The sequence below is a fragment of the Ornithorhynchus anatinus genome, chromosome 1 (assembly GCF_004115215.2).
Source record: "Ornithorhynchus anatinus isolate Pmale09 chromosome 1, mOrnAna1.pri.v4, whole genome shotgun sequence".
In the NCBI taxonomy this organism is placed as follows: Eukaryota; Metazoa; Chordata; class Mammalia; order Monotremata; family Ornithorhynchidae; genus Ornithorhynchus; species Ornithorhynchus anatinus.
In genome coordinates, this window is record NC_041728.1 from 117,540,162 (window position 1) to 117,565,101 (window position 24,940).

Consider the following 24,940-nt stretch of genomic DNA (forward strand, 5'->3'; position numbering starts at 1 on the left):
CCAAACAAGAGAAAATCCCAATTTTACCAGCATGAAGGCTCTACATCCATACTAGCCTTCATTTTTTTTAAGTTTTCAAATTTTCTACTTTAGTATCTATTTTACGTTTTAAAATTTAAAGCAAATTGTGTTGTTGTCTTATGCTGTCGAGACGTGTCCGACCCATAGTGACACCAGGGACACATCTCTCCCAGAATGACCCACCTCCATCTGCAATTGCTCTGGAAATGGATCCATAGAGTTTTCTTGGTAAAAATACTGAAGTGGTTTACCACTGCCTCCTTCCACACAGTCAACTTGAGTCTCCGCCCTCGACTCTCTCCCATGCCGCTGTTGCCCAGCATAGGTAAATATCTCAAACCACCCAAATGACTGGTTTGGTACCAGAACATTCTTGTCTTATGGAAAGATTAAGGGCCTGTGAGTCAGAGGACCTGGGATCAAATCCCATTATTCCACTTACCTTCTGTGTGAATGTGAGCAAATCATTTAGCTCAGCCGAGAAGCATCGTGGCTCAGTGGCAAGAGTACGGGCTTAGGAGTCAGAGGTCATGGGTTCTAATTCCGGCTCTGCCACCTGTCAGCTTTGTGACTTTGGGCAAGTCACTTAACTTCTCGGTGCCTCAGTTACCTCTTCTGTAAAATGGGGATTAAGACTGTGAGCCTCACGTGGGACAACCTGAATAGCCTGTATCTATCCGACTGCTTAGAACAGTGCTCGGCACATAGTAAGCGCTTAACAAATACCAACATTATCATTTAGTTTCACTGTGCCTCAGTTTCTTAATCTGTAAAAAGGGATTTAGATGTCTATTCTCTTTCCTCAGACTGTGGGGCAGGGACTATGTCCAACCTGATTGTCTTGTATCTAACCCAGCATTTAGTACAATTTCCTCCTACTGGGGAGGAAGCGTGTCTACCAATTCTTTTTTTTTATGGTATTTGTTAAGAGCTTATTACGTACCAGGCACTGGGGTTGGTGCCAGGTAATAAGGTTGGACACAGTCTGTGACTCACATGAGGCTCTCAGTCTTAATCCCCTTTTTACAGATGAAGCAACTGAGACACAGAGAAGTAAAGTGACTTGTCCATGGTCACACAGCAGACAAGCGCCAGAGCCAGGATTAGAACCTAGGTCCTTGTGATTTCCAAGCCCATGCTCAATTCACTAGGCTATGCTGCTTCTCTGTTGTACTCTTCCAACAACTTAGTAGAGTGCTCTGCAAACAGTATATGCTCAACAAATAAAATATCGCTGACTGATTTATTGCTACTGAGTGATTAACAAATATCATAATAATGATAACAATTACTTTTATTAATAAAATTAACTATTAAATTCAGAGCTTAAAAGAAAAGCAACATGGAACCTGACAACAGGGTTCAAGTTGAGTAAGATCTTAGTAAGTGTTCTGAGGATTTGTGAGTCTGACTCAAAACTGCAATGGAGAAGATATTATTTCATGTCTTAACTCCTAATGTTAGAGGAAGCCATTAGCTTTATGACCCCATTTACATTTACTTTTAAGGTATTCCATTTACAGTATTGCTAGGTAAACAAAAGACTGAAAGTTGCCTATATGCAGGAGAATTTCTTTTCCTTCTATTTGCTTGCTCCTAAGCACTCTGTACTGTGATCTGCCTTTAGTAGGGTCTCATTGACTCTCCTTGATTGATTAAATGGGGGCAGGGGTTGCCTATGATCTGTACTTGAGAATCTTGAAGGAGGACTGTTTGGGCAATAATGCATTCTGGCTGTGGTTTACAAATCTTTGGGAACCGTAGTTAATTTAGAGGGCAACCTTCCAACACTTTCAGCAGAGCCACCATGGTCCTCTTGAGCACATTGTACTCTTTTTTCTGCCTGCAGTGTGGCTAGGATAGGAGGGGGTGTGCATGCAGAGAGTTAGGGGAGTGGACTCCCAGGAGAGGGTAACATACTTGGCCTAAGGCTTTCCTGAAATCCTATAGTCCCAGACTTGCCAGAGAGTTTGAAGCTGACCCTGTGGAAGGTTAAGGCCTTTCCTATTCTCTCCTGGTTTACACTCTCTGATTTCAGGCTCTGAGGTTCCTAGTCCACTGTAGATGGAGGAAATCAGAGAGCCTCCCATGAAATATTTTCCCATCTCTAACAATCGCAAGGAGAATACGTATCTTCCTCCTCTGTCAGCATCGGACCCTCCCTAATATGGCACAAGTCCGAACTGTGGAGGAAGGGAAAGAGAGTGCCTTTAGGTTAATGACCATGAGTTCCCCAACATTCATTTCTGTCTTTGTTTGTTAACATATTTGTTAAGTTCTTACTATATGCTAAGCATGTGCTAAGCACTGGGGTAGATACACAGTAATCAGGTTGGACACAGTCCATGTGTCACATGGGGCTCACAGTCTTAATCCCCATTTGGCAGATGAGGAAACTGAGGCACAGATAAATTAAGTGACTTGCCTGAGTTCACACAGCAGATAAGTGGCTGAGCCAAGACTAGAATCCAGGTCCTTCTGACTCCCGGGCCCGTGCTCTATCTACTAGGCCACGATACTTCTTCAAGAAGTTCCTTCTGCTGGATTCATTATGGCACTTTCAGTTATGGTTATGGATTGAGCTATTCCCTCTGGGAATCCCCTAAACTGGCAGCTGCCAGGCCCACCAACTATTGAGGAACATGCGTTCCTTATGTCTTTGTAAATCTATTTTGCCTGTGGATGTTCATTCATTCATTCAATCATATTTATTGAGCAGTAACTGTGTGTGGATCACTATACTAAGTGCTTGGGAGAGTTAAGGTATAACTGTAAACACATTCTTTGTCTACAAGGAATATACGCCACTTATAGAAGCAGCGCTGCTCAGTGGAAAGAGCCCGGGCTTAGGAGTCAGAGGTCATGGGTTCTTATCCCGGCCCTGCCACTTGTCAGTTGTGTGACTTTGGGCAAGTCATTTAACTTCTCTGTGCCTCAGTTACCTCATCTGGAAAATGGAGATCAAGACTGTGAGCCCCACGTGGGACAAGCCGATCACCTTGTATCCCCCCCAGCATTTAGAAGAGAGCTTTGCACATAGTGCTTAACAAATACCATTATTATTATTATTATTTACAACGAGCTTACAGCTAAAGGGATGCTCAAGATCAACTGCTATGGTACTAGATTTTCTGTCTTGAACACTCTAGCTGCTCCACATCTTCTCAGTCCATTCCCACTCAACATACTCCCCACCCCATTTTAGCTGCCTCCCTAATATTCCAGTTCTCTTCAGCTCACTCCCATCCAACCCCTCCCCACACTTGGCCCTCTCCATAGAACACAATCCATTTACCGCATGGTACTCTCAGCCTTAATCTCCATTTTACAAGTGAGGTAACTGAGGCCAAGAGAAGTTAAATGAGTTTCCCAAGGTCACACAGCAGACAACTGATGGAGTGGAGATTAGAACCCAGGGTCTCTGACTCCCAGGCTGTGCTCTTTCCACTTAAGCCCACAACAATTGCATTATCCATGATTCACCTTTCTCATTCAACCCACATATTCAATCTGTCACCAAATCCTGTTGGTTCTACCTGCTTTCACAGCATCGCTTAGATCCACTCTTTCCTCTCCATCCAAATTACTACTATGCTGATCTAAGCACTTATCTTATCCTGCCTTAATTACTGCTTCAGTTTTCTCACTGACCTCGCTGGGGCCTGTCTCTCCCTTCTCCTGCCTGGATTATTTTTATAAAAGAACATTCAGTCCACATCTGCCTACACGTCTAAGAACCTTCAGAGGCTGACCATCCACCTTCATATTAAACAGAAACTCTTAACCATCGACTTAAAAACACTCACTGAGCTCACTCTCTCCTTTCTTACCTCATTGATTTGTGCCTGTAACACATTCTGCACACTTTGCTCCTCTAAAACCAATTTATTCACTGTACCTTAATCTCATCTATCTCACGGCCACACCTCACCACATCCTACCTCTGACCTGGATCTTGTTCCTCCTTTATATATGCCAGAACAACACTCTTCTCATCAACAAAACCTTATTAAAATCACATCTCCAATAGACCTTCCCCAATTAAGCCCTCTTTTCCACTGAGCTCTCTCTCTCTTTTGCATCACTTTGGCACTTGGATCTGTACCCTTTAAATACATTATATTCATCTTAAACACAGCCCTACAGCGCTTACATACATATCTGTAATTTACTTAATTTAATTATCAGTGTCAGTCTCCACTCTCTAGACTGTAAGCTCCTTGTTGGCAGGGAACGTATCTACCAACTTTGTGGTACTATATGCTCCCACGTACTTAGTATAATATGCTTGAGAAGCAGCATGGACTAGTAGATAGACCCCAGGCCTGGGAGTCAGAAAGTCATGGGTTCTAATTCTGGTCTGCTTTATGTCTGCTGTGTGATCTTGGACAAGTTACTTCACTTATCTGGGCCTCAGTTATCTGTAAAATGGGGACTAAGACCGTGAGCCCTATGTGGGACAGGGACTGTGTCCAACCTGATTAACTTGTATCTACCCTAGCACTTAGAACAGTACTTGGCACACAGTAAATGCTTAACAAGTACCATTATTATAATTATTATTGTTATTACAGTGTTCTGCACACAGTGATTGCTCAATAAATACCATTGGTTGATTGATTATGGGAATTGATCATTTAACAAAGTCACAGGGCATGCATAGCTCTTGATTTCAAAAGCTTCCTACCTGTTGATGATTTCTCATGATTGATTTGAGTCCTATTAGGTCTCCATTGAATACAGTCACTAATGACAAAACAGCATGACCTAATGGATAGAATATGGGCCTGGGAATCAGATGGACCTGGGTTCTAATTCTGACCACCATTTATCTGATGTGTGGCCTTGGGAAAGTCACTTAATTTCTCTGGACCTCAGTTACCTCATCTATAAAATGAGAATTAACACTGTGAGCCCCTTATAGGGCAGGGACTGTGACTATCCCAGTTTGCTTTTATCTACCCCAGCACTTAATACAGTGCCTGGCACATAGTAAGCACCTGATGAATACCACAATTATTATTATTATTATTAGTGATATCATTATTGTTATTAGTAATGTAAACATGGGTTTCACTTGCTTTACATGAAGCCAATAGTGGTTGAATATATGTGTAGATGAGAAAGAATGGAGAGATTAAAATGTCTCAAGTGTAAAACCATATTAAAAGAAAAAACATCACAGAATGCAGAGTTCTCTTTTTGACTCATTCATTCAGTAGTCCGTTCAACACTACATATAGGTTGCCCAATTTGTGCACAGCACTGCATTGGGCCTGAGGGAAGTTTTAAAGGAAATGACAAGATCTGGTCCCAGCTTTTGATGAATTTGCAATCTAATGAGGGGGATTAGGAACTAAATGCAAACACAGAACATTCACAGAGTTTTCCAGTACTATGACGGTGAAGGAGGCCATTGCCTGAATGTGTTTCCACACTGGGACGAAGTCATTGTTTCTAACACCAAAATCTTTGGTCTCTGCTCCCAGCTTCACACATACTACACACTACACCTTGATCGAGTTGGAAGGTTTTTAAGCACGGCTGAAAAGGTCCCAAATAAATCAATCAATCACTCAATTAATGGTACTGATTGAGTTCTTACTGTATGCAGATCACTGTACTAAGCTCTCTAGAGAGCAACAATAATAATAATGATGATAATAATTGTAGTATTTTTTAAGTTCTATGGGGCAGGCACTGTACTAGGCACTGGGTGGATACAAGCAAATTGCGTTGGATACAGTCCCTGACCCATGTGGGGTTCACAATTTCAATCCCCATTTTACAGATGAGGCAACTGAGGCACAGAAAAGTGAAGTGTCTTGCCCAAGATCACACAGCTGACAAGTGGCAGAGCTGGGATCAATAAACTTGATAGAATGATCTCTGTACTCAAGGAAGTAACAGTCTGGTGGGGAAGACAGTTATTAAAATAAATGACTGATAGGGGAAGTGGCTAAGTATAAGAATGTGTACATAAGTACTGTGGAGCTGGGGTTTGGGTGAGGATGGAAGATAACTCCCTGGATATAAGAGGAGTGCCTAGAATAACAAAAGGCTGATGTGGTTAATCGAAGAAGGACTCTTCTGAAGAAGTATATAGAACGATGTGTGGAAGGGTGGGAATAACAAAATAATCAGGTCAGATACAGTCCCATTCTCAAATGGGGCTCACAGACTAAGTGTGAGGGAGAAGAGGAATTTAACCCCTATTTTTAAAGATGGGGAAACTGAGTCAAAAAGAAATTAAGTGATTTGCCCAAGGTCACACCGCAGACAGGTAATAGACTCTAAATTAGAACCTAGCTCCTCTGACCATAAAGCCTGTTCTCTTTCCATGTAGCATGAGAAAGGATGGGAAAGGAGCATTCTAGGATCCCATCTATTCTCTGTCTACACCCACTCCCTTCGAGAACTCATTTGCTCCCATGACTTGAACTACAATCTCTATACAGATGATTCCTATGTCTACAACTCCAGCCCTGATCTTTCTCAATCTCTGCAGTTGTGTTTCTTGTCCTGCCTTCAGAACATCTCCACTTGGATGTTCCAACTAGCCTTCAAATTGAACACATCCAAAACAGAATTCCTCATCTTCCCACCCAAACCCTATCCTCCCATCACTGTGGACAGCCTCAGCATCCTCCCTGTCTCACAAGCCTGTAACCTAGGCATTATCCTCGACTCATCTCCCTCATTTCATTCACATACTCAATATGTCATCAAATATAGACATTTCAACCTTCACAACATCACTGAAATTCACCCTTTCCTCTCCCCACTGCTGCCACATTAATCCTAGCATTTATCATTCCCACCTTGATTACTGAATCAGTCTCCTTGCTGACCTCCCTGCATCTATCAGATACCTACATAAGTGCTATGGGATGCTGTTAGCACTTAATTGCTTACATGGTGTGAAAGGGCTGACTAAGGAGTAGAGGAATATAAATAGGGAATATTAGAATTTAATCCAGAAAGGCCTCCTGGAAAAGATGTGCTTTCAGAAGGGTTTTGGAAACCGGGAAAGTTGGGATCTGTTTAAGAAGCAGCATGAAGAAGTGGAAGGAGCAAAGGCCTGGGAATCAGAAGACGTGGGTTCTCATCCTGTCTCTGCCATTGGTCTGCTGTGTGACCTTGGAGAATTCACTTATCTTCTCGGTGCCTCATTTTCCTCATCTGCAAAATGGGGATTCAATACCAACCGCTTAGTACAGTTTTCTGTATAAAATAAGTGTTCAATAAATATGAATGAATGAATACCTGTTCTCCTTCCAACTTGATGGACAGTCGCAAGTGGGATTTAGTGCAGCTTGGCGAAGAGTTTGTGCTTAACAAATACCACTATTATTAACATTATCATTATTATTAGTATTGATTCTATTGAATTCTCTCAGGTGTTGAGTACAGTTCTCTACACAGAGTAAGCACTCAATAAATACAACTCACTGATAAAGGCAGAGAGGTAGTTCCAGGCAAGGGGGAGGGCCTGAGCAAGAAATCTATTGAGATTCTTTAGGCACAGTGAGGAAGTTTGGCTTGAGGATGAAGAAAAAGTTGTGTGTAGTGAGAGAAAGGAATAGATAAATAGGATGGAGAAGGCTGATAAAGTGCCTAAAGTTTCTACTTGAGGCAGAGGGGAAAGGGTAACCACCAGAGGTTTTAGAGGAGTGGCGAGAAGGTGTGCTGAATGACACTGTGACTTCTCCTCCAAACCTGTTCCCCTTTTCCTAGCAATGTCAAAAGTGACCTCTAGTAGATTTGAAAAAGGCAGTAGTTTTTCTGTAAAGTCCCCTCAAAAATAATCAATATTAGGAATTTGCAGCCCAGGCAGATCTCTGTCTGTGCAATTGCGTTTCCTCCATGGTATCTATTGGTGACCTCAAAGAGAATGAACTCAGTGAAGTGAATAAGATGGAAATCAAATGGAAAATAAGAGGGGAACTGGATGACAGCAAGTGGGATCCTGAAAGTGCATAAACCCAGTTTTTATGATATTAAGCACTTACTAGGCACCAAGCACTGTACTAAGTTTAGGAGTAGATACAAGCATATCAAGCTGGACAAAGTCCATGTCCCACATGGGGATTGCAGTCTTAATCCCCATTTTACAGGTGAGGTAACTGAGGCACAGAGAAGTTAAGTGACTTACCCAAGGCCATACAGCAGGTAAGTGGCAGAGTCAAGATTAGAACTCAGGTCCTTCCGACTCCCAGGCCCAAGCTCTGTTCACTAAGCTATGCTGCTTCTTACTAGGCCATGCTGTTTCTTCATTTGAGGAGTTTGGACGGGGGGAGATGGGGTGATGGCTGGAAAGTGCAGTGGGGTCTAGAGAAGGCTTTTTTTTAGGATATTGGAGATGTGGTTATATTTAAAGACAGAGAAGATACACCATCAGAGAATGAGTGGTTGACTATGGCTTTCAGGGAGGACAAAATGTACTTTTAGAAGGTGACTTTTAGGGTTGAAACCTCATCTAGAGGGGGTAAAGTTTTGAAACCAGGTAGCTCACCTCATAATAAGAGATGGCTGAGAAGGATGAATTCCCCTCTCAGGGTCATTCATTCATTCAATCAATCGTAATTACTGGGTAGCACCTGGAGAATTTCCAGTACTCTACTGGTCTCAACTATATATATCCATTCCATTCTAAGATTGGGCGTGGCTAGTGAGTGGAAGGCAATCTGCTACAAGTTAAAACACTCCCCTGTGCCAGGCAGCAGCGACATGAGAGAAAGTCGAGGGCAGAGACTCAAGTTTACTACGTGGTAGTGGGCAATGGTAAACCAAGCAGCGTGGCTCAGTGGAAAGAGCACGGGCTTTGGAGTCAGGGCTCATGAGTTCGAATCCCAGCTCTGCCACTTGTCGGCTGTGTGACTGTGGGCAAGTCACTTAACTTCTCTGTGCCTCAGTTCCCTCATCTGTAAAATGGGGATTAAGACTGTGAGCCCCACGTGGGACAACCTGATTCCCCTATGTCTACCCCAGCGCTTAGAACAGTGCTCGGCACATAGTAAGCGCTTAACAAATACCAACATTATTATTATTATTATTATCACTTCTGTATTTTTACCAAGAAAACACTATGGATACACCATCAGAGCTATTGCAGGTGGAGGTGGGACATTCTGGGAGAGATGTATCGCGATGGGTCAGGGATGACCTGATAGCATAAGACAAGACAATACAAGAGAAGGATGAATATGTGACTGGGTGAATAGGAAGAAACATGGTTTAGGGATAGAGCACAGGCCTGGGAGTCAGAAGGACCTGGGTTCTAATCCCTGCACTTCCATTTGTCTGCTTTGTGGCCATGGGCAAGTCATTTCACACCTCTGGGCCTCAGTTACCTCATCTATAAAATGGAGACTAAAACCATGAGCCCCCCAAGGGACAGAGACTGTGTCCCACCCAATTTGCTTGTATCCACCCCAGTGCTTAGTACAGTGCCCGGCACATAGTAAGTGCTTTACAAACACCACAGTTATAAGGTGGATGTAGGATTGGGAGCGAGAAAGTTAGGTAGGGGAGAGATTTTGGGGAGCTCACACTTGATGGTTTCTGTTAAGGTCAACAAATATTTGGCAATGTCACCAGGAACTTGGGGAGACTGTGAGTTTTAAGGAGGAGTTAAAAGTCCTGAATAGTTGGTAAGGGCAATGAGCTGGGGAGTTAAGGAGGAAAGAGAATTATTGTTGCTGAACAGAGGGAGGTCAGGGTTATAAGAAGCAGTGTGGCTCAGTGGAAAGAGCCCAAGCTTGGGAGTCAGAAGTCATGGGTTCAAATCCAGGCTCTGCCACTTGTCAGCTGTGTGACCATGGGCAAGTCACTTCTCTTCTCTGGGCCTCAGATACCTCATCTGTAAAATGGGGATTAAGACTGTGAGCCTCACGTCTTACCCTGTATCTATCCCAGCGCTTAGAACAGTGCTCTGCACACAGTAAGCGCTTAACAAATACCAACATTATTATTATTATAGCAAGTAAAGATGAGTTCAAAGTGGACAAAGTCAACCAGGCACTTCAAATTCCACCAACAGTACTCTGGGGAGGAGCACATTGGCAGAGGAAGCATGCTGTGGAGAAGATCTAGGGCTTGAGGGCTCATAGCCAAGATCAATAGACTGAAGCGCTGGGAGGGAATCAATTTCAGCACAGAGAGTGGAGCTGAGGATGTTTATCTGTAAATCAAGTGAGTTTAGATTAAGCAGGAAGTTTGAATTGGGTAAAATGACCTAGGCTGAGAGGAAGGGATCTAGAGATCAGAGGATGCTGTGAGGGGAAAGAACAGTGAAAAGAGCTTGGGAGTCAGAGGTCCTGGGTTCTAATCCTACTTTTGGGCATGTCTGCTAATTCTGCTTTACATTACTCTCCCAAGTGCTTAGTAGAGTGTTCTGCGCATAGTAAGTGCTCAATAAAAAGCACTGATTGATAGACTGACCTGTTTAGAATCTGAGTTGCTAGATAATTCCTGTGAGCATCTTACTGTTTTTTCCTCACCTTTGTTTTTGGAAAAAATGTAAATTAAGCTCTTGTACTGTACTTTCTTAGGATCCCTGCCTAACTGTTCCTTCAAATGCAAATGAAGGCTGCCAGCCAGGAAATAGGAGGTTTAATTAAGCAAATGACCTTGTCTATGGGAGAGAGGAGGTAGGAGCTGTGTAAACCAGGAGTCTAGAGGACAATCAAGAAGGATGGCCACATAATGTCAAGGTGAAATTAATCCAAGACCCCAAAAGATCTCATTATCCTTCCCTGTTTCCCTTCCCTACTGCCTCATCCTTGCACTTAGGAACTTACCCCAACCCCACCCTCACACAACTTAGGTACATTATCCTCATAGTTGGTTACTTCCCTTACTTTTAATTTATTTTAATGTCTGTCTCCTACTCTTCCATGAGGATAGGGATCATATCTATCAACTGCTTAGTACTTTTCAAGTGTTTAGTTCTCTTGCTCTGTACAATCCCTGGCACATAGTAAGTACTTAAGAAATACCATTAAATAAAAAAGTTCAGTGCTGTGCACAAAGTAAGGGCTCAATAAATACCATTGATTGATTGATTGCCCTGGAATCCAGCAACATGGGGAGATTAATCTATCAATCATTGATTATGAGGTGTATATCTCCATGATTCTATTATTGTGATTATGTTGTCTTGTTTAATTTTGTTCTGTTTGGCTTTTGTCTCCCCCGTTTAAACTGTAAGTATTGTTAGGCAGGGATTGTCTCTATCTGTTGCCGAATTGTACATTCCAAGTGCTTAGTACAGTGCTCTGCATATTGTAAGCACTCAATAAATACTACTGAATGAATATTGAGTAATTGGTAAAATACAATACAATACAGTTGGTAGACAAGTTGGTACCACCCACAAGGAGCACAGACTAAATTACAGATAGTGGAAATAATACAGTATAAGGGTATGTACATAAATGCTGTGGGGCTGGGCTGAGTATTAAAGTGCTTAAGGGGTACACAGCCGAGGGGACAGGTGTTGCCAAGGGGAAATGTGGGTTTAGGCAGGAAAGGTCTTTTGGAGCTGACGTGATGTTAGGAGTGTTTTGAAGGTGGAAAGAGGGGTAAACTATCAAATATGAAGGAGGAGGGAGTTCCAGGCCAGAGGAAGGGATCAGTGGCAGGATAGACAAGATCGAGGTAAAGATAGGAGGGTTTTGTTTTTGTTTTTCATTCAATCATATTTATTTAGCACTTACTGTGTGCAGAGCACAGTACTAAGTGTTGGAAAGTACAGTTCAGCAACAGAGACAATCCCTACCCAACAACGGCCTCACAGTCTAGAAGGGGGAGACAGATAACAAAACAAAACAGTAGACAGGCATCACTACCATCAAAATAGTTAAATAGAGCCATAGATAAATGCACATCATTAATAAAATAAATAGAGCAATACGTATGTACACATATATGCAAGTGCTGTGGGAGGGGAAGGAGGTAGACGAGAGGGAAGGAGTAGGGGCAATGGGGAGGGGAGTTTTTTTTAAATTTTGGTTTGTTTCATTTTTTTGGTATTGTTTAAGTGCTTATTATGTGCCAGGCACTGTTCTAAGCGCTGGGGTAGATACAAGTTAATTAGGTCTCACGTAGGACTCACAGTCTTTAATCCCCATATTTTGCAGATGAGGTAACTGAGGCACAGAGTAGTTAAGTGGTTTGCTCAAGGTCACACACAGCAGACAAGTGGCAGAACCAGGCTTAGAGAAGCAGCATGGCTTAGTGGATAGAGCATGGGCCTGGGAGTCAGAAGGTCATGAGTTCTAATCCTGCTCTGCCACTTCATTCGTTCAATCATGTTTACTGAGCACTTACTATGAGCAGAGCACTGTATTAAGCACCTGAAGAGTACTGTCTATGTGACTTTGGGCAAATCACATCACTTCTCTGTGCCTCAGTTACCTTATCTGTAAAATGGGGATTGAGACTGTGATGTCCACATGGGAGAGGGACTGTGTCCAATCTGATATGCGACAGGGACTGTGTCCAATCTGATATGTTTGTATTCACCCCAGTGTTTAGTACAGTGCCTGGCACATAGTAAGCACTTAGCAAATACTATTATTATTATTAAAACCCAGGTCCTTCTGACTCCCAAGTCCTTGCTCTAACCCCTAAACCATGCTGCTTCTCTGTTGGTTTGAAGAAGTGTTGTGTGCAGGTTGAGTTGGAGTAGGAGATCAGCAAGGTAAGGTAGGAGGGAGAGAATTAAATTGATGCCTTAAAGCCAATGGTAAGGAGTTTATTTTTGACACAGAGGGTTAGTGAAGGTTTTTGAGGAGTGGGGAGATATGGACTGAACACTTTTCCAGGCAAATGATGCAGGCAGCGGAGTGAATGTGGACTGGAGATGGGAGAGCCAGGAGGTAGAAAGTTCAGTGAGGAGAGTCAAGAAGGGAAATAAGTGCTTCAATCAGAATGATAGCAGTTTGGAAGGAGAGGACAGAGAGAATTCCAGAGATGGTGTAAAGGTAGAACTGATGGGATTTGGTGAAAATGAATGCATGGGTTGAATGAGAGAGATGAGTCGAGGCTAACGTCAAGGTTATGGGCTTGAGAGATAGGGAGAATTATTAGGGAGAAACTGAAACCAGATTGTAAATGTTGTGCTGACAGGGGGGAGAGTAATTGACATAGATCTCCAAGTGTGTATTATTAATCGTATTTAATGAGTGCTTAGTTTGTGCAAAACACTGTACTGATTACTTAATATATAAAAGAGTAAGGGTATATAAATACTAAAAAATACCAAATTGACAATCAAATAAATGAATGGTTAGCAATTAAATAGATCTATATATGCTACAGAAAGGAAGGGAACAATTCTGTGTCTAATCTACACCTACCCCAAATTGCCTACTGATAATTTTATATAGGCATCTGAGTTTGTTCTAAGTTAATTCATTGAGCTTATTCAGTCTTTATGGGTATTAATGGGAACATCCATCTCACTCCCAGTGGAATCCCCTAGAGGTTAAATAATAATAATAATAATAATAATAATAATGTTGGTATTTGTTAAGCACTTACTATGTGCCAAACACTGTTCTAAGCACTGGAATGTCATTCATTCATTCATTCATTCGATAGTATTTATTGAGCGCTTACTATGTGCAGAGCACTGGACTAAGCGCTTGGAATGAACAAGTCGGCAACAGATAGAGACAGTCCCTGCCGTTTGATGGGTTTACAGTCTAATCGGGGGAGACAGACAGACAAGAACAATGGCAATAAATAGAGTCAAGGGGAAGAATATCTCGTAAAAACCATGGCAACTAAATAGAATCAAGGCGATGTACATTTCATTAACAAAATTAACAAAATAAATAAGGTAATGAAAATATATACAGTTGAGCAGACGAATACAGTGCTGAGGGGATGGCAAGGGAGAAGGGGAGGAGCAGAGGGAAATGGGGGGAAAAGAGGGTTAAGCTGCAGAGAGGTGAAGGGGGGGTGGTAGAGGGAGTAGAGGGAGAAGGGGAGCTCAGTTGGGAAGGCCTCTTGGAGGAGGTGAGTTTTAAGTAGGGTTTTGAAGAGGGGAAGATAATTAGTTTGGCGGAGGTGAGGAGGGAGGGCGTTCCAGGACCGCGGGAGGACGTGGCCCGGGGGTCGACGGCAGGATAGGCGAGACCGAGGGACGGTGAGGAGGTGGGCGGCAGAGGAGCGGAGCGTGCGGGGTGGGTGGTAGAAAGAGAGAAGGGAGGAGAGGTAGGATGGGGCAAGGTGATGTAGAGCCTTGAAGCCTAGAGTGAGAAGTTTTTGTTTGGAGCGGAGGTTGATAGGCAACCACTGGAGGTGTTTAAGAAGGGGAGTGACATGCCCAAATCGTTTCTGCAGGAATGTCCTTGCTGCACTCCCACTACAACCCAGAAACTTTATCCTTCTAATACCAACCTACTTATTGTACTTTGCTGTCATCTTTCTTTTACCTGGAACTCCCTTTTCCTTTATATCCTCCAGATCATTCACCTGGCCATCTGTAAAGCCCTTTTTTATCTCTTCCAGGCGGCCTTCCCTGACAAATCTCAGATATCCCCCCCCCCATCTCCCTCTCCCTTACTATATAACCCAGGCGCTTGAGTCCTTACCCTGTAAACACTGAGGTTCTCATCCTCCCTCCCTTCCCCACCACAGCACTTAAGTACATATTCTTTATTGGTTGTTTCCCAGACCTGTAATTTATTTTAATGTCTGTCTCCACTCCTAGACTGTAAGATCCTTATAGGCAGGAAATAAGTCTACCAAGTTTGTTATATTGTATTCTCCCAAGTGCTTAGTACAGTACTCTGCCCATAGTAAATGCTCAATAAATACCACTGAATGATTGAACCATGAAAAGAACATCCTCAAGGACCCTTCTTCCTGACAGGTGGGTTCCCCAGGTGGAGAAGACTTAACAGCTTGTTCACTTGGTGCCTCAGAATACCCAGGTATCCTGTTGGTACCTTGCTGACTGATTACCATCTTGGAATTTACATTTATTTTAAATTTCTCTTCATTTTTGTAATAATTTTCTTCACTTTTCCTTTCTAACAATAGATGGCCATTTTGATAATGGCCTAATCTTACCCTTAAAGAATGCTAAATAATGTATAGTATGTAAAGATCCAAACCTTGTGTTCCCAGTTGTTCAGTGTTCACAGTGTTGGTTTTGGGGACTATCTATTCCAGCTGTACTTCTACCCTGATAACCTCCAGTCAAGGTCCATTATTCTTTCTTCATTCTTCCACCTCTAAATATCTTTCTGTACTGCTTAGTATGCTTGGAACGATTGATTTGCAGCCTTCAAAAGTCTGCTCTCGATCCATTTCTTGCTGAGTCTCTTCAGGCCACTAAGGACAACCAGTATTAATTCTAATACTTCACATTACTGACCTTTGCACCAGGGGATAACCAGCTCTCCTCTGAATGTATTTCCAGCCCTGCCCTGAGTTTACCTAGGAACAAGATAGCCCTCACAATTTTGCATGTGTTCTCTATTTAGCTTGAAATATTTCTGACAGGTAATAAGTGTCAGAAAAATCCAAAAACAAATAATGCTTTGAAATAAACAAATAGAAATAGAAATGAATGGTCTCTTCATATGGGTACTCTGAAAACATCAGATAGCCAGACTAGGGAAAGAGGCAGAATTGCTATTGATATATTTTCTCCTATAATAATAATAATGATAATCACGGTATTTGTTAAGCCCTTACTATGTGCCAAGTACTGTTCTAAGCACTAGTGTAGGTACAGGATTATCAGGTTGTCCCACCTGGGGCTCACAGTCCTAATCCCCATTTTACAGATGGAGGTAACTGAGGCACAGATAAGTTAAGTGACTTGCCCAAGGTCACACAGCAGATAAATGGCAGAGCAGGGATTAGAACTCATGTTCCCTGATTCCCAAGCCCATGCTCTTTCCATGCTTCTCATTGTAGTATACGTTAATCACTTACTATGTGCCAGGAACTGTATTAATCGCTGGAGTGGACACAAGTAAATTGGGTTGGACATAGTCCCCTCCCCACATAGGGCTCACAGTCTTAATCCCCATCTTACAGGTGATGAAACTGAGGCACAGAGAAGTGAAGTGACTTGCCCAAGTTCACACAGCAGATAAATGGCAGAGACAAGATTATTTCCAGTGAAACCCCAAATTAGGGGAAGTTGAGACAGGTTTTATATCAGTCATTTAACTAATATGACTTTCAGAATGTCTCTAAATAGTCAGTCAATCAATCACATTTATTGAATGCTTACTGTGTGCAGAGCACAATATAACAGGCACATTCTCTGGCCACAGCGAGCTTAGAGTCGAGAGGGGGAGAAAGACAATAATATAAATCAATCAATCATATATCTACATAAGTGCTGTGGAGCTGGGAGGGGGTTGAATAAAGAGAGCAGGTCCCGGTGATGCAGAGGGAATGAGAGAAGAGGAAGGGAGGGTTTAGTCAGGGAAGGCCTGTTGCAGGAAGTGTGTCTATAAAAAGGCTTTGATATGCAGCATGGAAAGAACTAATCATCAAGATACTGGACTTTTTATGTACAACATGAATTAAAATCTCACTGTGGCCTTCCCTTGAAGCACAACTGTATGTATTAATCAAGTTCTGGGTTCACTTCCCTGCTTGTAATGCTTGGGGTGATGATGATGATGATGATGAAAGCGACGATGGCATAAGGAAGAGTACTTGAAAAAGGTTAGGCATATCTCCTACATCAAGGAGTCTACATTTTGAGCTTTTAAAAGTTTCCCTTGTTTAAACTGAATCTGATCAGTGTCCATCCAGCTATTTCCTCTCAGATTTATAATAGGATGTGGTTGGACACAGTCCTTGTCCCATGTGGAGCTCGCAGTCTCAATCCCCATTTTACAGATAAGATAACTGAGCCACAGAGAAGTCACACAGCTGACAAGTGGCAGAGCCAGGATTAGAACCTATAGGCCCATGCTCTATCTATGGCACCACGCTGCTTTCTCACTATGCCATACTGCTCCTTGGCACCCACCCACTTGACTCTTCTTGATATCCACAGGGAAATAGAAAGGAGGTAGGAGAAGTTGTTGGAATTTGGTAAATGACAATTCTGTGTTTTCCCTTTCCACAGCCTTCACAATTTTGAAGGCTCTAATTATTTACCCTCTCAGCCTGCAGCATTCCAGAATGAAGTAAAAACTCTCAGTCTAATATCAGGAAGAAATTTCATATGGAAGATTTTGAGTCCCTGATCATCTTGGATTGACAGAGCTTGTTAGGTTTATCTTTTTTTTCTGAAATTTAAAGGAACTGTAATTGCAACTGCCTTCAGGTGTGCCCATAAGCTTTCAAATGTGTAACACATCAGCTCTTGACAGAATAAAAATGGAGAAAACATTTATAAATATTAAAATTTCAGTAAATTTTGAGCCAAAAGCCAATCCTCCCAGCACAGTCAGCAGCTTGGTATATCCAGCAATACAAATATGAGCAGAGTCAGCACCATGAGTCTAGTGTAATAAGGGTCTAGGAAAGAGTGGAAGATCTATATCCTAAGAACGAGAAAGCTAACTAATACTAAGCACTTGGAAAGTACAATTCAGCAACAGAGACAGTCCCTGCCCAGAACGGGCTCACAGTCTAGATATATACACATCATTAATATAAATAGAATTATAAATAGGTACATATATACACGAGTGCAGTGAGGTGGACGCAGGGTAGAGCAGAGGGAGTGAGTTGGGGCGATGGGGAGGGGAGGAGGAGCAGAGAAAAAGGGGGGCTTAGTCTGGGAAGGCCTCCTGGAGGAGGTGAGCCTTCAGTAGGGCTTTGAAGGGGGGAAGTGTGATTGTTTGATGGATTTGAGGAGGGAGGGCATTCCAGGACAGAGGTAGGACCTGGGCAGGGGTCGATGGTGGGACAGGTGAAAACAAAGCACAGTGAGAAGGTTAGCACCAGAGGAGTGGAGTGTGAGGGCTGGGCTGTATAAAGAGAGAAGGGAGGTGAGGTAAGAAGGGGCAACGTGATGGAGATCTCTGAAGCCAAGAGTGAGGAGTTTTTGTTTGATACAGAGGTTGATAGGCAACTGCTGGAGATTTTTGAGGAAGGGGGTGATATGCCCAGAATGTTTCTGTAGAAAGATAATCTGGGCAGCAGAGTGAAGAATAGAGTGAAGTGGGGAGAGATAGGAGGTTGGGAGATCAGAAAGGATGCTGATGCAGTAATCCAGTCAGGATAGGATGAGTGATTATACTAATGTGATAGCAGTTGGCAATGTTGTGAAGGTGAGACTGGCAGGTTTTGGTGACAGACTGGATATGTGGAGTGAATGAGAGAGCAGAGTCAAGAATGACACCAAGGTTGTGGGCTTTTGAGACGGGAAGCATGGTAGTGCCATCCATGGTGAGGGGAATGCATTGAACTAAGATCATGTGGACATATGGGTAATTAAGGAGCACGGGCCTGGTAGACAGAAGGAGCTGGGTTTTAATACCACCCCACCACATGTCTGTTGTGTGATCTTGGGCTAGTCACTTAACTTCTCTGGGCCTCAGTTACCTCATCTGTGAAAATGAGGATAAGTGTGAGAGGCCCACATGGGACGGGAACTGTGTCCAACCCGATCAACTTGATTCTACTCCAGTGCTTAGAATAGTGCTTGGCACACAGTAAGCACTTTGCAAGTCTTGTCTATGCTGTCGAGTCATCTCTGGCCCAAAGTGACTCCATGGACACATCTCTCCCAGAATGCCCCTCCTTCACCTGCCATCTTTCTGGTACTGTATCCATAGAGTTTTCTTGGTGAAAATGCAGAAGTGGTTATCCACAGCCTTATTTCATGCAATATACTTGACTCTCTGCCCTCGACTCCCTCCCATGACGCTGATGCCCAGCATTGGGGAATTTTGAATTGTAGCAGACTGCCTTCCACTGGCTAGCCACTGCCCAAGCTAGGAATGGAATGGACAGGCCTCTGCTTGACTCTCCCGCCCCTAGCCGAGACTGATAGAGTACTGGAAACTCTCCAGGTGTGATCCTGAGAGGAGGGCTTAACAAGTGCCATAATTATAATTATTATTATTAATAGGTGTCCTTTGTATTCAAGGACACCACTGATGGTGGTATTCTGTCACACTGATGGTGTGACAGAAAAAAACCATTGCAGGACTCAGTCTCTGATACTTGAAGCACCCAAAAGGGATTCCCCTTGTAATGTTGTGCTGCTTGAGAACCAGTGGCCACCCTCCCAGCAGGCTTGTGCTTCCCTTCCTGCTCCATGTGCACTCTCCTCTGCAACACTGGCAGGGGGATTTTTATCCCAAGATCGGGGCCGTGGGAGGGGGCAATGCATTAGTGGGAGTTCCTGGTTCTCAAAATGTGGTATTAGGCTTTGCACAAGGTCTAGGTCAAGATCTTGGAGGCTGTGGATCTAGTAGCTTTCTGGACTGCCAGCAGCCCAACTTACCCTGTTCTGATTTTCCACCCTCCTTTCCACTTAAACATTGCTTCTTCAAAGAGAAAAAAATCCACATAGATGAAACAATAAATCAAGCTCTGAAAGACTATGTTAGGTGACACATTTTACCTATTAATCTATACAAAAGCTCTTACCGAAATATTTCGGTAAGGTCATATATAGAGGTATTAGATTATAGCCTCTGTAAATTAATATTTCCTGTGCTGTAACATAACCAAAAGCACTCCCTTCAGGAGATGATAACTCTCAGAGTGATGGCACTGCAGGCAGGTGCACATCAAGGAGAAAGCCTCTAGGAAGACTGAATTGTTTGAGAGAAAATAAGAATGGCCTTAAACCATAAACCATTTTTGGAACCAGGATTTTAAGGGACATTTTTAAATAATTCATTTTTATTTCCACATTCTGTCCTTGATTAGAAAATTTAGACCCCTCCAGACCAAGTTTGCAATCTCAAATATTGGATTGCCAATACTGGAAAGCAGTGTGTCCTAGGGGAAAGAGAATGGGCCTAGGAGGCAGACGACTAGGTTCTAATCCCAGCTCTGTCGCTTGCTGTGTGACCTTGGATCAATCACTTAACTTCTCTGTGTCTCAGTTTCCTCATCCATAAATGGGGATTCAAAACATATTGTCCATCCTATGTAGACTGTGAGCCACATGTGGGACAGGGACTGTGTCTATTACAGTGCTTAGTACAGCGCTTGGCACATAGTAAGCACTAACAAATGCCAAAGTCATTATCAGTAAGAATCAACCCTGTTTTCTTGGACACCTGTGGCTTACCCAATTCTCAAAGCATCCTGACTTTAACCTAGCCACTGGATGAGTCCAAATCCTTCCTAAATCAAGTACCACATGCTTCGCACTGTAGTTAGTATTTGGCTGGTGCTCAATAATTATTTTCTAAGAGACTTGTCTCTCATTTGACCTAGAAGATACATTTGATAGTTTTGGAAAAAACTGAATTTGTTTCAAACAAAATCAGTTTTACCTAGTTCAAAGATTTCATACCATGAAAGCCATGAGAATGTCTTAGTTTTGAGAATTTTATGTCATCATAACCAAAAACATGTAACTAGGAAGAAAAGATGAAAAAAAAACATGTAAAATGAGAGAAACTTAAAGACAGAGGTGTGGAGAAATTTCAGTAAAGCCTATTTTGTTCAAATAAATTCATTTTATACTAGTGCACTGGCTTAGTATTGAGACCAAAGGCATGTTATACATTTGGACCTGACAAGGAATACTCAATTTTGGGGTGTTCTGTGGTACCTAGGTGGAGCTCTAGTTGATATTATATTAATAGGCAAATGAGGATGAGGCAGTACCTGAGTTAGCCATCACTGTGTTGCCACCCTCCCCCCCATCCTTCAGCTTTCCCCAGCTTCTGTTTGTTTGGTTGCTTTGTTTTTATGATATGTATTAAGACTTATTACTATATGCCAGGCACTGAATTAAGCTCTGGGGTAGAAACAAGATAATCAGGTTGGACACAGTCCCTGACCCACATAGGGCTCACAGTCTTAATCTCCATTTTTACAGATGAGGTAACTGAGGCAGAGAGAAGTTAATGACCTGCCAAGGTCACACAGCAGACAAGCAGTGAAGCCAGGATTAGAGCCCAGGTCTTTTAACTCCCAGGCCTGTATCTTTTCCATAAGACCATGCTGCTTCTCTTGATAAGTCCTGGCCCCACCAATTCTCCCACGGAGGTTACCTCTTCACAGTCACGTGAATCCTGCAGCCTCCGTGTACTGAGAACAGAGGTGTCCTGTCAATCCAAAGGGGAACTATTCCTTCTAACTTTCACATATGGCTTCTTAACACCACCATCTTCCCTGCCCCATATGCCCCACAACCTCTGACTCCTCTCTGTAATCAAGCCTCACATCTAGTCATCTGCTAAATAAATTAATTCATTACTTGTCAGCTGTGTGACTGTGGGCAAGTCACTTAACTTCTCTGTGCCTCAGTTACCTCATCTGTAAAATGGGGATCAAGACTGTGAGCCTCATGTGAGACAACCTGATGACCCTGTATCTACCCCAGTGCTTAGAATAGTGCTCTGCACATAGTAAGTGCTTAACAAATACCAACATTATTATTATTATTATTAATTACTGTATTTGTTAAGTGCTTCATCTGTGCCAAATACCCTATTCAGCATTGGAGTAGATAGAGGATAATCAAGTTGGACAAAGTCCCTGTCCAGCATGGAACTCCCAGTCTAAGATATAAGACGTTTAATTTTATCCCCATTTTACTGATGAGATAAGTGAAGCACAGATAATTTAAGTGACTTGCCCAATATCACAGAGAAGGCAAGTTGCAGAGTTGGGATTAAAACCTAGGTTTTCTGACTCCAAGGCCCGTGTTCTTTCCACTAGGCCACACTACTTGTCTGAATTTTGGCAATTCTTCCTCCATAGCATACATATAATAGTCAATCAGTAGTATACATTTATTGTGCACAAAGCATACCACCAGGAAGGGAATAATAGAGTTAGATGACACAATTTCTGCCTCCAAAGAGCTTTCAGTCTAGTAAGGGATACTAATACAGGATAGGTTAGATAGAAAGAGGAAGATCATATAAAAATAGCTATGTGGAGGAGAAGAGGCTTAAATAGTAGAGTTTGCAAATCAGTATGTTCAGAAGTGCTAAAGTAGTTGTGAGGGCATAAGTAGAGAGGTGACAAAAGTGCTGAGGTGATAGTTGAGCCATTATGATATAAGGAGAAGAAAACTTAATTGGTGAATATCTTCTGGAGAGGGTAGGACTTTAGAAGGGCTTTGAAGATGAGGAGAAACATGATCTGAAATATTTGAAGCAGGCAGAAATTCTAGGCAGGAAGAAGGATGCCAGCAAGAACTGGGCAAGTTTTCCTTTCTATAACTTCTGATTCCTGCCCCTTTAGTCTATTTCCTCAGCCAACGTTCAAAGAGCCTAATCCTGGCCTTAGTAACCTCGTGGCAGCCTCCTCCAGGGCACCCAGCCTTCCAGCTTCTCCACTCCAGTGCTGCAGCCACAAGAATTCCCTTCCTTAAGTGTGATTTCGATAAATCGCTTCCCTTAGAACACTTTGACTCTTTACCACAGCTGGTTTGCATTGGCCTTCTCTACCTAACACCAGTCACTGCTCCCCATTTCAGTTTTCCCACCTCTTCCCTACATCCTCTCATTGCCAAGCCAGTAAACATACCTCTCCCTAAACTGGAACACACTCCAGATATCGTCAATGATACCAAGATTTACTTCCTCCAAAAAATCGTCCCTCTAATCATTCGGTGATCACCAGACAACTTCTTACCCTTTCTTACTAAGGTGTCTGTTATTTTAATTCTACCTAACTCTATCCTCCCTCCTCCACATTTATTCAATTTCTGGGTGAACTGTACTGATTGGTTGTGGGACCTTCAAAAGAAGGAAAAGAAAATAAGATCTCTGTCCTCGAGAAATGTAAAATTTTACACAGAAGCCAAGCAAATACAAATGTTGGGACGAAAGAGTTATGATAAAAATTATATCAGATAATTATGATAAAGAACTAACATACTAATAGAAAGATGATGATTGTTAAGGTGATTGGTGGGATGGTATGATCAGAAAAATGTAGGTATTAATCAGAGAATTCTCCTGGAGAGGATTATTTAGGAGGGTTTTTAAAGGAGAGGAGGGATGTGCTTTGGCAGGTCTGACTAGAGAAGGTATTCCATCAAGGAGGAATGGAAGAAAAAATGCCTTGTCCAAACTACTGGAAGTTTGTGGGCAGGAATAGTGTCTTATTCTTTCTTTGCAACTCCTTCTAGCAACAAGGAAGTTGTTCTCTGTGTTGAGTGGATGCACAGTAAAAGTTTCTCACTTGAAATGGAAAAGGCTCCTTCTTTATAACGGTGCATATTGAATTAGTATGTCCCTGAAGGAGCAAAGTGAAGCAGTATTGATAAAAACCAAGGCTTATCCCCCCCAAAACCCTACTAATCATGTTATAGACAATTGTTAAACCTCTCCCTCAATAAGTAACATTTTAGGTTCCTTTGCAAGGCAGAAGACAGTATCTTACTTGCCCTTTTCCTAAAGTAGCACCAATGGGAAGGTTTGCTTCCACTGAAGGGTGTATTTCTATTCCATAGGTTCGGTTACTCCTGCTGTAAACCTAAACTTTTAGCTGAGGGAGAGAAGCATTTGGAGTAGCTACATGGTCTGCATAAGCTATTTTCTGTTTATCTTACTTAAACACCAGTAAAAAAATCAGGAATCATTTGATATTTGGTCAAAACTTTATTAAATACCCATTATTTTGAGATTCTGATTTCTTGAACTATAAGGGCCTTCATGTGATTTAAATGGTTGAAGTATACTGTTCTGTATTTTCTTTCTTTTTTAAAAAAAAATTTGCCATTATTTCTCAGTGAGAAATGTTAATTAGAATAGGGAGAAAACAGGGATTTTTGATATATTCTCAGGTCTAATGCACAGGCTTTTCACCTCAGGTAATATCTTCCAAATGCATTTTAACTCTGGCATATCACTTTACTTATTAGCCATGGAAACACACTGTCAAAACCCACCTACGCAGTTAAACATTCACCCAACATGTCCTCCCTTTTTTCTCCCTTTTTCCTGGCTTTCTCCGTCACTGCCCTAAACCCTCCATCTGAAATCCCCTTCATCCTTCTGTGTCTCCCTGAAAATATTGTTTTTAAAAGCTTAATCCTCTAGGAAGCTGAGACTGTCTTTGGAACCCCAAAGACAAGATGTTCCTTTGAGGTTGAACTGACTACTCCAAGAACTGGGTCGTTGTCTCTAGCGCAAAAGCAGCTGTTACGTACAGCCTGGGCTCAAAATAACCAAGCAGCATCTGTCAAAACACAGTTCCTTGGGCCTCCCCCTTCCCCATACCCCCCAAGATTTAACCCTCTCTGGAAGGTCAGGGACCACCCACCCCAATCCTGCAGGACTTGCCCACCCACCTAACTAGTTCCCCACTGATGGCCATTCTTTTTAGCATCTGAGGCAACTGGAAAAACACTCAAATACTGCTCAAATGACATTACATAGAGAAGCAGCGTGACAGTGGAAAGGGCATGGGCTTAGGAGTCAGACTGGGTCATGGATTCTAATTACTGCTATCTTCTCTGTGCCTCAGGTCCCTCATCTGTAAAATGGGGATTAAGATTGTGAGTCCCACGTGCGAAACCTGATTACCTTGTATCTACCCCAGAGCTTAGAACAGTGCTTGGCAGATAGTAAGTGCTTAAAAAATACTGTCATCATTATTATTATTATTATTATTATTCAGAGTCCACAGCATACATGAAGCCAAACCAATGGCTACCATGGTCACTAGCATTCTGGAGGTTTTTAGGAGTCTTCATGCTGCAGGTTGTTGTTCTCTTTTCTCTAGGGATTGTGGAAAGCAGGATGGGAAGGAATCTCCCTAAGCTACCACT

General features: G+C 42.4%; 1 non-coding gene across 1 annotated transcript; it reads right to left on the reverse strand.

Annotated features, from left to right (window-relative positions):
* Positions 1 to 18,914: 18,914 nt before the first annotated feature.
* Positions 18,915 to 19,052, reverse strand: LOC114817365. Its single transcript, XR_003765219.1, has one exon. It is a non-coding gene; the product is annotated as a small nucleolar RNA SNORA7 (small nucleolar RNA).
* Between the last annotated feature and the right edge of the window lie 5,888 nt (positions 19,053 to 24,940).